The sequence below is a fragment of the Haliotis rufescens genome, unplaced genomic scaffold (assembly GCF_023055435.1).
Source record: "Haliotis rufescens isolate VD_foot unplaced genomic scaffold, xgHalRufe1.0.p SCAF_3, whole genome shotgun sequence".
Classification (NCBI taxonomy): domain Eukaryota; kingdom Metazoa; phylum Mollusca; class Gastropoda; order Lepetellida; family Haliotidae; genus Haliotis; species Haliotis rufescens.
In genome coordinates, this window is record NW_025964001.1 from 32,863,971 (window position 1) to 32,879,653 (window position 15,683).

The window sequence follows — 15,683 nt, forward strand, 5'->3', positions numbered from 1 at the left end:
TTATTGGGTAATATACACAAAATATATTGTTTAGTCTTATTTTATGAAGTCAAAATTATTTAGAAAAATAGAAGAAAATAAGACATATTTTGGAACTATGACCTTGATCAGAAAAAATACTTAACTCTGAAACATCTTTTGCATAATTGGAGGTGGTTATTCATATTTTATATGTTTTCTTTTACAATGCATTTATGAATAGAAGCTAGGAAGGGTTTTCAAGTGTGAAGGGTGAAATTGTATGTTTGCTTGTTCCCCTGTAGTATTGATGGAAAAATGGACGAATGACGTCACGAGGAGAATGAAACACTATGACTAATTGTCAAAAACTTGAAAAAATGTGTCCTCATTGTATCTTGTATTGAAATCAATAACATAATGTTTTACTCTGACGAAAACCAGACAAGTTTGGGTCTCAACGTGATGATAAAAGTGGATTTTCCTTTAACATTATGCTGACTCATAGCGTCGTGTTTTTACAGACAAGAGATAATTTTCGTAATGGTGACTTCACGTGCTGTTACATAACCCAAACGGATAGGCAAATAACTTGAATTAACAACTAAAAGCGAACAAAATGAGGCCAAATTTTAGAAGCACTTTGTGAAGGAAATGGGAAATTAGACGAAAAAAGTTCACGGCCTAAATAGAAAGGCCTGAATTCAAACGGAAAGCCTGACTTGAAATTGCCTTGGAACCTCGCACATGTTCTGATTGCGCCATGAAAAATTAACTATCCAGACTTGTCAGTTACAACCGTGGTGGTTGAGGTCGGATATTGAAATTGATTACGTACGTGTCAACTTAGCTAAAGCATCAGGCGGGTTCGGGTTTTCTCCTTTCATTTAATCGCGGTCAATCGTCTTTCTAAGCACAGGATTATCTTTTCGTGTTTACTGTACGGGACCCACTGACTGTCGTTTAAATGGGCGGGCAGCAACCACATAAAATCGTTTGCCTACCTCTAAACTAACAAGTATGATAAATGACAACTTCCCCTCCCATACCCTGCGATCCCACCCTCGCTGCCAATCCTCTTGACAGCAGAGCGCTGTAGCACGTGATGCACGAGAGGCGCTCGTCCAATCAAATTCACCTGTACAAATCGAAGTCGGCATTCTATCGTCTGCTCGCACAAAGCTACTTTTTGCCCTGATGTGAGGCAGACTGGAATTGTTGGTTCGGTTCGGTAGCCACATTTAGGAACTACGGATTACCTGAAGTTTATTCTGTTTGAAAGTGGAGGAAAATTACTTTGATTTCACAGGTGAGTGAACGTGTCATGTGAAAATATTGTCGTATCTGTTGGTGGTTGAATGGGCTTTACGTGAACAGCACAATGGAAGGAATTTCACATTATATTGCTTACCTACCTTACTAAGAGTATATCATTATCATATTTCAAGCCATGTGAACACATATAATGATTCGTTTTTCATTAATTATCAAAATCGTGGGATTCTTGTGAATGATTGAAGAACGAATAATTTATCTCAACAGGATATTAATGACTAATTCTACCCATCGGTAAATTGTTTACAATGTAAGGGAATGGTTCTTATATAACAGATAAATATTTTCTGTGGACGCGTATCCAAGTCTTCCTTCTATTCTGTGTTAGCATGGGTTTAATTGACTGTTGATGTTATGATAGTGTCAATGTAAACTCACTTTAAATTAGTAACTGCATGTGTATCTAATAACTATATATATATACATACTACTTCATGTCCGTTATCCAGTTATGGCCTGATGAGACTCGTACGTGGTACGAGTTGAAAGCGACAGCCAATTAAAACTGTTCAATCTTACTCCACTTATTTAATTATTACTATATATATAATTTTATATAGTAGGGGTAACAACACATATGTAAGTCATAAGTCGCCGATTCAAGAAACTTCAGCTTGCTCGACTAATTTCTAATGTGACTAGTGACATGTCCGTTTTAAGGAGAATTTTGTAACGTGTCGACTCCCGAAGTGGAAGAATTAGCTAACCGACAAATCTGTTAGTAAATGAATTTAGTGTGGAACCAACAAACAAACAACAAATGGTATACAATCAACAGTTGTATTACAAAATTAACTAGGTTTACAAATCAGTACAAATTACGCCACAGCAATGACAATGGCAGTACTCAATAGTGGACCCGTGAAGATCCGGGGGTAGAATAGGTCTTCAGCATCCCATGCTTGCTTGTGACTTATAAAAGTCATAAAAGGTGACTTATGCTTGTCGTAAGAGGCGACTATCGGGATCGGTGGTCTGGCTCGCTGACTTGGTTGATGCATGTTATCGATCCCAATTGCGTGAATCGATGCTCATGATGTAAATCACTGGATTGTCTGGTCTAGACTCGATCATCATACAGACCGCCGTCATATAGCTGGAATATTGCTGAGTGCGGCGTTAAACAACAAACAAACAAACTGGCAACTAATCATCGTCCAAATACAATGCAATGAACTTCTACTGAATCTCAAAGAAACAATGTAATGTAGTTACAATCATTGTTAAACAATAAATAACACTGCCATGCCACAATCTAAACAGTGTAAACATCTCACTAAGCACTAAATGTAAACCAATGTTATGGGTTGTCCGCATGTTCGATGCTTACGTCATCCACGGATAAGATTGAACATCTACGTTTTGGCATGAGATGTTTAGAGGATATGTCATGTGTCCAGTGAAATATCACGCTTCTCTCACCGAGTGACTGGGGAGAAGGGAGATATTTAAATCTCTTTTCCCCCTGTCACGAGATGAGAGAAACGTGATATTTCACGAGACACACGGAGTATCCTATTTATCATATACTTTTTGTGTATAGCCACTCGTGAAAATATCTCCTTTCCTCCTGTCATGAGATGAGAGAAACGTGATATTTCACGAGACACATGGAATATCCCATTTATTTTATACTTGTTGTGTAGTTGTCTACCGGGAAAATAAATATTTCATTACAAATGTAAAACCTTGAAACGTAAATTCTCCCTACCTAACATGAAGGAACGTTTAATCACTCCTTGTAATTACGACTTAAAAAGTAGTTCCGTGTTTGCAAAATCTTAACAAATATAAACAAAAATAGCAAAATATATTTGAGGTAAATAAAATTCTTTATCATACGTTTGGATATGATTATATACAAAAATTAACTTTAGTTTTTTTTCTTCAAATCTACGAGACCGCTGTTGGAAGCGAAAGAAAACACGCTTTTCGAAACGAACAGTCACAATTGATGGGTTAAATGAAAAATTGTACAGTTTATAACGAAACATTTTCAAGAGAATAACAAAGGGCAAGAAGCGATATTAACTCCATAAATGACATCTGTCATTATGTTGCAAAGCAATAATATTATTGCAATGTGGAACTAACGCAAAATGAAGTCAATAGTTTGTGTACGGGATGGACATTTACGATAAAGGGAGACAATTTGTGGGGAGGTAACTCTTGTATGACAATGTTCACTGCAGTAAAATATCAAGTGTTATGTTCACTCCAGTGAAATGTCAAGTGTTATGTTCACTGCAATAAAAATATCACTTTTCTCAGCTCAGTCTTTCACACTTAAGTCGTTAATAAATCACTGACTTACCAGTTCTATCTTGATGTGTGTTATCCTGAATTGTATTTGCCACGTTTAACGTACATCATGCCACCCCTTGTAATCGGCTGTTTATCGTTTTATGATTAAAATCAAAATATCAGTATACCGTGTTCTAAACGTGTGTTTGTGTAAGGTTTGTACGGGTTAGTAACTTCTCGGTCCAGATCGCCTTAGTCCACAACTTCAATTCACTGAACGGATAGGCATTTCAGAGAAAACAGGCTTTGCAAGTTTTACAAGTTCGGGTACCATAAAAACCCATTTTACACATTTGTTATGCTGACATAGACAACAATTTCAGAATATATTCTTTTGGCTTGATCGTGGTAGTCATAAATTCTACATATTACTGACATTTGTAAGAGTAATTATTACATGTTTATTTTCATTCCACGATCTATATGCAGTCTCTATACAGTATCAACATAATTGTATTACTGTCAAATTTACACATTAATGTAAGCATGACGCCGCAGTCATATAGCTGAATATTGCTGAGTGCGGCTTAAAACAACAACTAGACGTAAGTATAAATACTACAGTAGGCACTTACTACTTCCTCTGTACGAGGACACAGGGTGGGGATTGACTGAACTCTCCAAGTCTCGATGAAATACATCAAAGGAGATAGAGATTAAAAATGTGAATTCTACCTAATATTCAAGCAGTACATCGGTACCATGTTAAACATCTATTTGTCCCCAGGTGACCACAACCACGCGTGCACTATCGCCTGTGTGGTTTTGTTGTACGGCATTGAGAAATATATGGTTACTTCAAATAGAATTCTAGACATGAACAAGAAAATCCCTTTAATCCTGACAGCATCACCCCCCGTGATGTCGTCCCGTGATTTACAACTACCCTGATCAACCAAATAATGGGTATATCTGATGTGACATCACTTGATATCAAGAGTGTCATTTCGTGTGATTACAGACATTCTTGATTACAACTTTCTATAATTTCAGAAATGTGGAATTCTTCAATTGAAAAGGTTTCGACACAATTTCGACAAAGGTATCAATATATTCATCCCTGTGCGAAATAAACATCCTTCCAAATATCAGACAAATATTTAATTATGCCCGAAGCATACCGACCATACAGCGCAACACATGCATATACAATCTGCGTTGGCTAACTGCCACATGTATGCTCATTGTCTAAACTAAAATATGTTCCTGTATGTACATTACGCACAACGGTGACAGGGAGGAGTCTTCTACAGGGAGCACTTTGTTACAGATTCGAGGGATGACCATATGTAATCAGTTGATGATGTCTACCAGCTGTATTGAACATCAGATACCCGTGGCTTTCTACAAATTCACTACTTAATACAGTGCAGCCTAAATGTAATGAATTCTACTAATCATACTATATATTTGACTATTGGCAATAATAATGAAATATACAGTTTATAACGCTTCGTGATAAACGTCTTGAAACTGAACACATGGCGACGTACAGAATTCGAAGCTCCATAGATCCGAATAATATATATATATATATATGTGTGTGTGTGTGTGTGTGTGTGTGTGTGTGTGTGTGTGTGTGTGTGTGTGTGTGTGTTACAGAACCACGATAGGGCTCTGCTGTTTTACAGAACGATGGGTGATAATGGGTTCTATATGCATGGTTAAATAATAATTCCAGTCCATTCAACACTCTATTCTAACAATGTACATACGGTGACTCCTTGAACTCCAGTGAATAATAAATACAGTAGTCATCTTGGAAAGGTTAGTCCTATCCTAGCTTCTGTTCTCATCTTATATTCCTTATGGCCCATGGCATGTTAGCAATGTTTGCCACATTTTATGATTTTATTTTTTAAAAAGGTTGTGTATCTAAATGATCCTAAATGGAATATTCAGGTAATAGAACATTTTAATTTTCAAATTTGATGCCATAATTTCATTAAACCTTTCGAAATATATTAAATTTTAATATTATTATTATTATTGAATTCATTTTTTGTCTCTTTGGCCTGTCATTGCAACATATCACATAATGGTCATACCATGACGAAATAACGGTATTCGTAATGTTGATATGTGTACATGATTCATATATGCATCTTCATATTCGAGTGATCAACTCTTACTGGATGTTTCGAAACACGTGGAATGTGACGGTATTACATGGATAATCTGGACTTTTTCAGACTGTTGATTAGCTTTGTATATAACATATTGGTCCCCTTAGTTCAGATGTTTTTCATGATGTGTTGGTGTTATAGTGGCGCAATATTGTTTTCGTGAACCTTTGAAATTGAAAAGAGTTGAAATATTAAATAAAACTGATGGAATTTTGAGTCGTGTTTGCACATTTTTCGTATTTAAGCCGAGAGCTTAATCTTGAGGATACAACTCGTTATAAGGCCCTGGGCTTAAAAAACTTGAATTCCCGGGAGTAGTTGTATGGCTTGATACGTTTTCTTGAATATGAGGTGTCATTTTAGACACCGAGAATGATATATAAATTCAGACAATCAACACATGTATGCGTGTTATCAAGTTGAGAGTATCAACATATTTTTATATTTTGCTAATTTAAACCACGTTTAAACATGGACTTGTTAACTTTGTAATGGGGATTAAGTGAATGTGTGGAGTTTGTTGTACATCGCAGTCTGCAAATGAACAGCTAAACAATGGATCAGACTATCCAGTGCATGGCCAAAGCGGTCGGGTTACACGTCGGAGTTTAAATATATGAAACAGTATCCCCTTTCAACCATTTGTAGCATAATGTAAATCACTACAACGAATTCGACGAAATCTTGAAAATTATGCAAGATGTATAAATTGTATATCTTAAGTCGTGATTTATATGCTTTGCGTGATTGTATATATTGCGTTAAAAGTTGGTGTTTATTTTCTGAATGTAAGAATGAATAAAACATTTCAACTTATTTAAGCTAACCGTTTAGGAAAGTGAGACTGCATGATGTCAAATATAAAAGGAAAATCTGCTGTATGAATTTAAGTCCTTATATTAAACTGAATGACTCAATCTAATCATGTGGTAACTGATACATTCTGGTGTTGCTCCTGGCTTGAAAGGTCACGATGATCTTTGTGTCACTATATTTAGTCATACAATGTATTACCATACCCCATGTAACTAAAATGTCCCAATATCTCATAATTTAGACATGACAAGGGACAACAAACAAAATGTAATATTTTCAGCTCAGCAGCCTGAAAGTCAAGTGACACTACGAATGTCGTGGGCTGTTTCCTTTTGTGCAGTCGTGCGTCACACGTTTCTCAAATACAACTGGCCCAATGAAACTAAAACACGTGCTTGCTCCAACTGTAATGTTTTCAGGAGGTCGTTTTAATCCGAATTACAATGTGGCAGCTATATATAAAACCCTATTTATGACGATTAAACTGCAAATCCTTTTCGAAACAGAATGAAAGTATAGTTGGTATGTTCCGTGTTTTGTGATCTTCTGAATTTTTACCTATATTTGACTTTTGCACTTTGATCACCTTTTAAATTTCTCCAAATGCATATCTTTGCACTGTGGACATCATCTCCTCGGAAACCACTTGACCCAAGAAGCTTCTTTTTCCATGCACCAGTGATGACATCTGAACTCAAGAGATTTGAACGCCATATTCAATATGACCGCCACAGCAGGCACGTTCCGTTTTTGTGTGTGTGGTATTTAAAATATTGACCTTGTTTTGACCAAGTTCTTTATTTCTCTCTTAATGCACATTTGGTTCTGTAAACGTCTTTTCCTCTGAAATTGCTAGACTGAGGGAGCTGGACTTTGGCAAGTATATTTCTCCATTTGTTAAATGACGGTCGTTTGTTGACATTTTAAACTGACAACTACATAGCCAGGAGAGCTATATTGCCGCTTCAGTGTATCAATCCGATGAAGACAAGACTTATACACAATCTGATGCATCCTTTTCCTGAATATATTTACGTCCCTTTAACATATGTGGTAGGAGTGATATGCCGATATGTTCATACGGCGCTGCTCATAATTAATGGTATATTCTATCAACACGCCAAGGTGTTCATATGCCATCAGCCTGCAACAGCTTCATGATTAAACCACATATGTAAGTACATCTGAGTTTGTTTAAGGAGGGGTAAGAGTAAGACTCGCGCGATGTCTTGTTTTGTCACATTGGCAACAAAATAGGCCCGTTCCTAGTGCCACATTCTGGAAATTGTTATTGTGCGATCTGAATAACAAAACAAGAATGGTTTAGTTTGCTTCAGCCGTGAGACAGCCTACTGTTCTAAAGGGAAGAATGCCACCTAATGTAATAGGTACCGGAATTGGAGCAGGTAATTGTCGTACCAAGGCATCGGAAAGTTACTTGATTTACCCTTCCTCAGACGGCCAGGGCACAATCTAAGCAGCACTTTATTAGCATACTGGTTCCCCGATGCCTATCAAGTACCCAACCCGTACTTTTCACAGGACTCTGGTGTTTTCAATGGCTAACATGCATGAGTAATATGATTATGTTTTAAGGCCTCCCTGAACAGTATTTCTGTTATATATGTACGGCGTCTCAACTAATGAAAGTGGTTCGCTTAAAGTAACACAGGCCACAGGCGTTTGCGAGTTTGATGGAACCCATATGAACAGGTATGGTTCTGAAATACTGCGGTGAGGTGAAATGGGGTTTAAGGTCGTGTTCATTCAAGATTGTTGCACATATATAGCTACGTGCATGCTCGAGTGTGGGTGTGGGTGTGACTGCCTTTTCTAGCCGGACAAATGCCGATTTTATAGTGTTACCATGCCGCAGTTTAACATGAACACCCTACTCATACACATTATACTGACTCCGCGCGACCAGTCCTTGTTTTATCCCCTTAATGACGAGCGCAAGGCAGGGTAACAACAAGTTTAACGTCTTTTGGTGTGACGCGGCCGGGGATCGAACCCCCGACAGATCGCTCTCCGGGACAGACGCCCTACCACTAGACCACGGAGGCTGTCTGAAATACAAAGGACCATAATAAGAGTGAGTGTGGGATTTGAACCCAGGACCTGACATCTCTAGGAGACGCATCTGTCCACATCATACTACAACGTGTAATAACTGATTTGACCACCCCTGCCGCGGCCTTGTTATGAATCATGTGGTTGTAATGGTTGCAGTAAAACACAGGTTACAAACTAAAAATCGTAATCGGCGATTCGAAGCAACGACCCGCGGATATTTTTAGCTTTGGCACTTATATATACCGAGACATTTATCACAATACTGACAATAGATTTAAAAGTGTTCATTCCACAAAGCGAAGTTAGCACTATACCTATCTCAAGGCTATGTTACGTTAATATGGAAGTCGTGTAACTGAGATCACTGTGGACCCGACCCCAGATTCAATTACTTACATGCTGCCGAACTGAGAGTTCACATTGTATCTCGTCTGTGCTTGATTACCTCACCATTGTGACCAATCAAGTGGACATATTATTCCCATTGAGAGCACTCTTATGATAATTATTTGACTCTCGGAAAATCTGATGGATTCGGCGGGAACGCTGAGTAATATTGCTATATTCGGCATTACTCAAAGCACTCACTCACTCGTGTGACATGTCGGGTCCATTTCGTCTCTCTTGATAGTTCCTTTCAATAGGCAAACACCACGAGGAATTCAGAAATCTCTGCGCATGAGGACGCCTTCCGTCGTTTTAGTATCCCCCCATTAATCTGCCCACCGATTGCATAACAGATTATTCTCGCCGGTCAGATTCTATTCATGCACTCAATACATCGGATCCAGTCAATAACGCGCCCAAGCCCCCTTTCGGAGTATCAGATCCAATGTCCAGGTCGATTTCTCTCTCAATGCGCTAGACAGCAAACCCAAATATTCTTCATCAACTTTCCTAGGCACGGCGAACCAGCACCCACTCCCCCCCTATTCAACCGTCTCATCACATCGCACTTCCGTTGTCTCCCCGCCTGTCGATTTATGCCGAGTGAGCGCAAGGAACAATGGTCGACATATCAATGGGGAAATGTACAGCAGCACATACTTTCAACGACCGGTTTGCAGTGCCTCAGTAGTGTGTCGAAATAAGGTCGATTTCAGTTTGAATTGGGAGGAATCAGACGCAGCCCTAAATAACTTTAATCCAGTCTATTGATTGTTACACGTCTGCCTGGATGATAGTTCCAATGAAATATTTGCAAGCTTTAGGGCTGCTATGATCATTATTCACGCGTAATAAAGGAATGAGTGAGTGACTATGATTTTACGCCGCTTCTAGCAACATTCCAGTATTTTTACGGCGAATAACACCAGAAATCGGCTTCACGCATTTCATTAATCTGTGAAATCGAACCCCTGCCTTCCATGTGACGAGCGAAGGCTTCAACTACAAGGCTATCCAACCTACATTTTGTACTATTCATTTTTCAGAAGGAAAGTGACCTTGACTTTAAGGTCTAATGGAGAGAACGCCTTTCCAGGGAGCGGGAGGTTGGTGGTTCGATCCCCGAACGCGTCATTTCAAAATACGTTAAACGATGCTACTTGTTGTTATCCTGCCTGGCGCTCTGCATTAAGGGGCTAAAACTAATGATTGGTCGTACACTCAGTACACTGAGTTTGAATAAGGTGTTCATGTTACAAGTGCGGCTTGGTATCTCATAATGTATCAGTACAATAAATCCGGACTAGTACACACGTCGCTGTATAAGAGCAATAATCCTCAAATCAACCCAATTTCACTTCACCTCACCTGACTCACCTCGCGTCTGCAAGTCGCTATATAAGAGCAATACTTCAACCTCGTGTAGGTAAACGTCATTTTACCTCACTTCATCTGCGATAACAATGTTTCGGGTCAAATAGAATTTGGGATGTACGGATCAACTGCAGCTTCGACGCATAGCGATATCTGGTGCCACGATACCAGTCACCTATTGCTAAAAAAATATAACATGTAATGAGGCAGGAAAATTAATTTTGCAATACTAATTTCTGACGGTATATACAGAATAATGTTTGAAGCCATTGTCAGTTTAAACTTACTCAATTTGTGTCTAGAATGTCGTTCGTCAACCCCTTTAAATAGTGGTATCTGGTTTCAGCTACTATGTTTAGTTTCTTTTTGAAAACAAGTTTTCTTCAGAAGACAAATGGAACGGACACAAATTGTGAAACGTATATGGTTGTCCCCAGTTTACACACGTTTCATTCCATAATGCATGTATCATTTCGCAACTTCATTATCGATTTTATATCGCATTGTATCACGACAACAGGTATCGTTGCAGACCTAAACAGTTGTATGCACCAGACGCAGAGTTCGGCCACGCTTGTATACGCTATTGCAATCTAGGAATAATCTGCCCCAAATCACAACCGAACCTTCGGCAAGAGGACGGTCAGAAATCGAAGACCTGATTAACGTCTGTCGGCGAGGGTTTTCATCCGTGTTTATCTCAGACACTTGAATTAGAAGGCGATAATTTGAAAGATGTCCAAATCACATTTAGCAGCAAATTATTTCAGGAGATTTGGTAACGTTAGTGATAATAAAGCAGCGCGATTTCCTAAATTAGTCGATTGATTGTTAGAAAATACTCTCGGTCGAAGAGTTCAGGCCAATTCGCTTTAGAATTGGCGATGATTGCCGATAACTACCGAATGATATACTGCAGGGGCTGATTACCTACAGGGATGGCGTCTGAGTTGATGGTTGAATCCAAATTTACGCCAGTGTGTCATCGGATAAAGAATGTTATTGGATTTAGTAAACGCTTATACATTTCCGATGTATAATTCTGGGAAGACCATAACAGCAATTTCAAAGAATCTGTCGCATTTTAGGTGCTCGTTCAGTGCAGGACCGATCGTAGTGACCTCCCTTACATTTGTACCCATGACTTAACACATTGCCCATTATTATTTCACAGTGGAACTAATTCTACTCTGACGCTGTTGTACAAGTAAATGATTGAGAGACTGGCGGACAAACAAAAACAGGCTTTAATGAAGAATGTGTTTCAAAACTCAATCGTCAACAAATTAGCTGGCCAGTGCAGAGATCAAGTATGTCCAGGTAACATTAGTATGGCATCATCCGCAATTATGTCCAGCTGTTCCAATGTGGCTTGGGGTTCTGCAAACTTGCAACATCCTCAACCATACAGGGCGACTTGTAATTGTGTTAATCTAAATATGCCATGAATGTTTGATAGGTGGAGGTGAGGTTAAATGGGGTTCAGCATCGCGTTCAAGATTATTACACGCATAAAGCAACGTGCACACACGCGCGCTAGCGTTGGTGTGCGCGTGCTTGTCTGGATTAATGTCAGTTCTATGATACTAGGCCATTGATATACCATGCCGAAGTTTAACCTGGATGCCCCAACTCAGACACAGTATACTGTCTCCGAGCCGAGCAGTACCCTCAATGCCGAGTAGATGCGATTCATAACTTTAAATAACCAGCTAATCACATTCACACACGGTTGACGCGAGGAACCCATGAAAATGAAATAAAGTTCAATCAAATAGTAGCTCAAAGACGCGGCAAATTGAATCCTTTCACCTGTGACTTTGGCACTATAACTCGTTGCAACATAATTATGCGTCATGACTGGAATTTCTATTCTTATTTTCAACTAACAGCCAAGGCAAGTCCAGATCAATCTAAACTAAGTCTAGTTTCCTCGATTCCACGTGAAAGCAGAAAGTCTTTTTTAATTTAAAAAAAAAAAAATTAAATTATTTTAAATAAAGCGACAAAACCTTTTCCATATCCAACAGACATTTCTGCATAAAGCATAGTCGTTTGTACAATTCCTACTATTGGAAATGTCCTCCATATGTCTACCATAAAACTTTTTGAAAGCTTTACCGAGGTCTTGAATGTTGTAACCTTGATCAAACAACTTCGGTGCAAGAGTCGCATGCATGCTCTTTGAAATCTTGGTAGAAAGAGAAATGTGTTGAAAGACTGGGTGCAACATTCGTACAGATGTGTGTCCCTTATCATGCCAGGAAACAATTATACGATTATTGATCCTTTGGCAATTTTTCCATGTCAACATCGTGCAGGGGATCTACGTCATGGTGATTCAACTGTAACAATGCTCTAAGTGTTCTTAAACCCAACTCACTCACGCATTCACCATGTGCGACATGCGGTGTCTGCAGTAACTACGTATTAGTGCTTCTAACTACGTTTGAAAACATGTAGCCGAAATTCTTCTGTGTAACCAAGGTAACACATTTACTACAAAGGAATGTTGTCAATCAAAAGTTTTAGATATAAAATGCACGACCTTGTTACATACTGTGAACTTTTCTTTCCATCCTCATGACACGTGAATGGGAAATGGAGTTGTTCGGACATTGGAATTGAACTCTAATATGCTTCAAATCCTATCTCCGCCTAGCTAAATAGCTCACTTGACACTTGGCACTCGGGGTGCTATCTTCAATTAGACCATTTATCTGTTTACTGACATAGTGGCATCCCAACGCTTCCCATGCCCATGTGCAAGTGGTTTGGTAGATAAAAACTAAACCGATAATAGTCACTGATTTATGGTAACACTTCAAGACGCGAGGAACGGAAATAATGATATGCTGACGCATGCGCACTGTAGGTGGAATGCCGGAATGTCCCGCGGGTTTATATTGTCGCAGGTAGTCAGGGTGAGCATTTTTCGTTCTGCTCAATCTACACATAGATGCTCGTTGAAGAAAAGGAGGGACCGCCAAGGGAAACATGTGTTTGGCATAAAATATCAGGCGTACCCTGAAGATACGCAGGGATTGTGTGACAGTGTAAAGAACACACACCATGACAGAACTAACATATCTCTCGGTTACTTAGTTTTGTTGGCATGAGGCTTTTATGTTGAACACAGCAGTTCACATAATTCTACATGCGTTCCTTATATTATTTTTTTCCATTAGAATATATAGCACACGTGCTCGGATAATCATTGTCATAAAAAACCAGGCATGTGTTCTGCGGCTAAATCATCACCTTTTTAAAGCAATAAATCTATTTATAAAAACAAAGTTGGAGAATGTTACTCTTCCGCCAGAAGTTTTTTTTATCACGCTGTGACACATTTTATATGTACATTTGTAAATATGTATGAAGCTCTCATTTGGTGTATATTCAGAATGCGCGATCTTGTCTCTTGCTTTCCATCCCGTATGCCTATAATCACGTGGTGCATGTGAGTAATAATGACCTGAATTTAGACTGCATATGAGGTTGAATCCTTGAAGTTGAATGTTATCACATGCTGCATACGACTTGCACAAGTGTTCCGCCAAGAGGTTTCCTCTCTGTGTTCCGGTCCTACACGGCCCGATATGTCACTGCCGTAAGTAGCCCACGTTTTTACACATACATGTCAAATAGTTCCTTTATGATACACTAGGCCTACAACTAGATATTTCCGCGAGCTATGTCGTTTTTTCTAAGGGATGAGTTTCATCGCTAATATTTATACAAAAAGACAGGAACTCGTCACTCCACTATATTTATCCAATACTGTTTGGTTCAAAGATATACAGCTGGGGTATAAATTCATGTTAACATATGAGAGCAGTATAACTTATGGTATTGTCAACGCAACGAGACGAAACTGATTTAGCAAGGTGCAGGATGTGACGAGGCGAAATCTGATTCTCAACAGTGACAATTATTATTGTTCCTGTAAAAATGAATACCGCTGATAACAGTCCCGTGAAGATTCCGGCTCAGAACTGGTCTTCAGCAACCCATGCTTGTAATTGGCGACTAACGGGGGTCGGGTGGTCAGGAAGCTGCATTGGTTAATGCATGTCCTGTCATTAAATTCTAAATATGTTAAAACTCTAGAACCTAAACAGGTTTTAATTCTAAAAATGTTTAAACATGTTTAGATTATGGGGATGTTGTGTTCAGGTGGTGTTTATGCTGTGAGACAATAGCTCATTTCAAGTGTTAAGACCCTAAACGTGTTCAGACAGAAAAACACACCAAGTGTGTATTCCGTTTTGGATTTGTACACATTCCCGGTCATGTCTCGTACGTATGTACATTCTAAACACATATTTTACAGTTTCTAGCAGGAATATTGCTGAGTGTGCCGTTAAATAATAAACAAACAAAACCATTGATAATTCATAGGGCTTTGCGAATGACTTTGCTAAAGCAAAAGCTAACTGATTTCGTCATGCATGTCGTAAAAGCCAACTAAAATTGGGATTGGGTGGTTAGGCTTGTGACTTGGCTGGTTGCTTGACATGGTAATATATTCCTAACTGCATTGTTAAATAACATTCATTCACTATCTGAGGCTATCACTATCTATTGCCACAACGGTTACTGTGGGTTCATACTCATGTATGATTTCACCCCCGCCTGTATCGAAAACTCCCTTCTCCAAAACATAAAAGTAAGGGTTTCCCTGATGCGTATTCCGAAGTTGAAAATATGTCCGAAATAACGTGAAACATGCCCAGTACTATAGACATCCTAATGCCCATTAATGAGTACAGCTGCATGTAAGTACATTGGTGTTGTGTGGCATGCGTCTGTACCAATTAGCATAATGTGTGATTTGACTTTCATTGTTGTTTTTTGTCCACACTGTTGCGACATATACAAAATGCAAAGGTTATGCCTAAATACATGTATCTTATTACCCCCACCCATAATTACTCTACTTTCAATCAAATTACAACCACACTGTATTGAATTTCACGTACCTGCCAAATAAATTAATGATATCCCCGGGGTCGTGATGGGTAATAAATGAAGTCGACGAAAACTACGTCCAATTATCTGCCATTTAGTAAGTTTATCTACCTCGATTTCTTATTTCCTGCCCAATTTGACTACACCATCGCGTTATAACCGTATCCTTATATCTGTACAGCTTTCTGGCCAGGCATGCCAAAGTCTTCGCCCCTAATGTGTATACGACCATTAGACATGTTGACAACCTACAGAAAGCTGATGTCTCTCTCTATCGATGTTGCTGGGTTGCGTGTTTGGTGTGCGGACATTTGTTTATCTGGGAGCCGAGAAAGG

The 15,683-nt window shown here is 38.9% G+C and overlaps 1 protein-coding gene across 2 annotated transcripts in view; it reads left to right on the forward strand.

Annotated features, from left to right (window-relative positions):
* The first annotated feature begins 1,134 nt into the window (after positions 1-1,134).
* Positions 1,135-15,683, forward strand: part of LOC124120165 (extracellular tyrosine-protein kinase PKDCC-like) — a 60,104-nt gene continuing 45,555 nt past the window's right edge. Inside the window, exon 1 of one of the 2 annotated variants that reach the window (XM_046482902.2) lies at positions 1,135-1,267. The gene's annotated coding sequence lies outside the window, so the exon portion shown is untranslated. Of the gene's footprint in view, positions 1,268-13,862; positions 13,987-15,683 lie in introns of those variants that run through there. The other variant, XM_046482961.2, reaches the window with a different exon arrangement.